Consider the following 2500-nt stretch of genomic DNA (forward strand, 5'->3'; position numbering starts at 1 on the left):
AGGAGAAGGAGAAGGAGAAGGAGAAGGAGAAGGAGAAGGAGAAGGAGAAGGAGAAGAAGAAGAAGAAGAAGAAGAAGAAGAAGAAGAAGAAGAAGAAGAAGAAGAAGAAGAAGAAGAAGAAGAAGAAGAAGAAGAAGAAGAAGAAGAAGAAGAAGAAGAAGAAGAAGAAGAAGAAGAAGAAGAAGAAGAAGAAGAAAAAGAAAAAGAAAGAGAGGATCAAAGCCTGTGTTCCAAATCTGACAAAAAAAAAAAACAGATTTCAAGAGTCACCCAGCCTCTGGAGTAAATATATAATTAAGTAGGATTTTTTTTTTAAAGCGTGCTTAATTAGGCCCCCAAAGTCTTTCCCCCCCCATAATAGACTTCCCCATCTCTTCCCAATTAGGCATTCCTTCCCCAAGAGACCCAACTGGTTTGGTTAATTATGCAAATCGGGCACGTTTCTATTCCCAGGCGAAGAATTTATGAATGTTCGCAAAAACTGCAACTCTTCCTATATATGTACAGTATATATACAAAAGAGAAGCAGGGCGATTGCTGTATTTGAAACCCAGGAAAAATGCTCAGAGGAGGGAAAGAGTTGCTTAAAAAATGTATTGATTTTTTTTTTTTAATGTCGGAACCTCTCTGATTCTATTTTTTAATCGCATGGTGAATTGGAACTGGAAGCAGGGCAGATTTAGTCACCCGGGGCTGTGCTTGTCCAACAAGCAGACCGAGGTGTGAAAAATTTATCCTAATGGTTGACTTAACAACAATTCATTTAGTGATCATTCAAAGTTAACAGCAGCATTGAAAAAAGTGGTACATGACGATTTTTCACACTGACGATCTTTGCAGCACCCTATTGTCAAACTTCAGACACTAGGCAACTTACTCATATCTATAGAATAGAATAACAGAGTTGGAAGGGACCTTGGTGGTCTTCTAGTCCAACCCCCTGCTCAGGCAGGAAACCCTATGCAATTTCAGACAAATGGTTGTCCAATCTCTTCTTGAAAACCTCCAGTGTTGGGAGCATCCACAGCTTCTGGAGGCAAGTCGTTCCACTGATTAATTGTCCTCACTGTCAGGAAGTTTCTCCTTAGTTCCAGGTTGCTTCTCTCCTTGATGAGTTTCCATCCGTTGCTTCTTGTCCTGCCTTCAAGGGCTTTGGAGAATAGCTTGACTCCCTCTTCTTTGGGGCAACCCCTGAGATACTGGGTTTAGTAGTTCAGCATCTCCAAAGGATAGTATCAAGGCGACGTTTTCTACATAGGTTGCACTATTTAATCTCTGTTACTTTATCCAAAATTGTCCCAAAGGCAAGTGGACTTTTGTTATTCCCTGACGACGTTTCGCGTCTCATCCAAGAAGCTTCTTTTAGTTCTTCATCTTCAAGGAAAAACAGAAGTCCAGTTGCTTTTTGAAAAAAACACCTTTGGGACAACCGTGATCTGGATGACCGAGAATCTTCATAGACACTTATCCTAAATTAATTTCTCCTTTTCTGTCCATATCTGGGATTGATAGACATCCTTCCCTGGTTCATCCTGACCTCCAAGGTCCCTTCCAATTTATTATTATTATTATTATTATTATTATTATTATTATTATTATTATTATTATTATTATTATTATTATTATTATTATTATTATTATTATTATTATTAAGTTTCTAGGACCTGCCCAGGTTGTGAAAACAATAGATAATCAAACATCCAGAAGCTTTTGAACTGGGGGGGGGGGAAATGTTTCAGGTTTAAAAATAATAATAATAATAATAAATCTCTGCCTTGCAGCCAAAAATAAAATTTGCCTGCCGTAATTTGACAACACATTTCAACTCTTTGGGGCTGGGGGGTGTCCAAGGCCATGGGCCCCCGTCTGAAAAAGAAACCCACAACAATTTCTTTGTTAGCAACTGTTTTTAGCAATGAGACTGGGGGAAGGGATAATTCATGAGTACTAATTGCTTGGCTGTTAATTTTCATAAGTGTTGATAGAAGCAGTTCCTTAAATTAAACTTTGTTTAAAACGTATCAGGGGAAATATTCAGCAATGTCGGGCCTGAAGTGAAAATTAATATGAATGCTGTGGCAATTAACACGTACTGGTTAATAGCTTTTAGCAGCATTTTGGGATGATAGACCTTAAATACATTTTTCGCATGCTGCTCTTGTACCAGTTGCGTTCCACATTTACGTCTGGATAATTATGAGCAAATGTTTTTTTTTTTTTCCCCTCCCCACAATCGTGGGTACTAAATAGCTTTCCAAAAAAGGAAGAAAAAAAACCTCACAGTAGATAAAAGATGGAGAAAGGAACTACACTGCGGTGTCGCCAGTTAAAAATATGTCTGAGATAATCATTTGATATTAAAAATCAGGTATACGCAAATTAGAGGTTTTTAATTTTCATGTTCCGCAATGAAGAATTTCCAGCCCGAACAGGTGTATCCAAATTAAACATCTGCATAGTTTCTTAAGTGCCTTTTTTTCTTTTTTTTTTTAAAAAAGAG

At 37.7% G+C, this 2500-nt stretch overlaps 1 protein-coding gene across 1 annotated transcript in view; it reads left to right on the forward strand.

The window, feature by feature from the left end:
* LOC107291881 (target of rapamycin complex 2 subunit MAPKAP1) overlaps positions 1-2500 on the forward strand; it is a 28944-nt gene that overhangs the window by 6467 nt on the left and 19977 nt on the right. The window lies entirely within an intron of this gene.

This window comes from Protobothrops mucrosquamatus, unplaced genomic scaffold, assembly GCF_001527695.2.
Source record: "Protobothrops mucrosquamatus isolate PMUCROS unplaced genomic scaffold, P.Mucros_1.0 scaffold1214, whole genome shotgun sequence".
In the NCBI taxonomy this organism is placed as follows: domain Eukaryota; kingdom Metazoa; phylum Chordata; class Lepidosauria; order Squamata; family Viperidae; genus Protobothrops; species Protobothrops mucrosquamatus.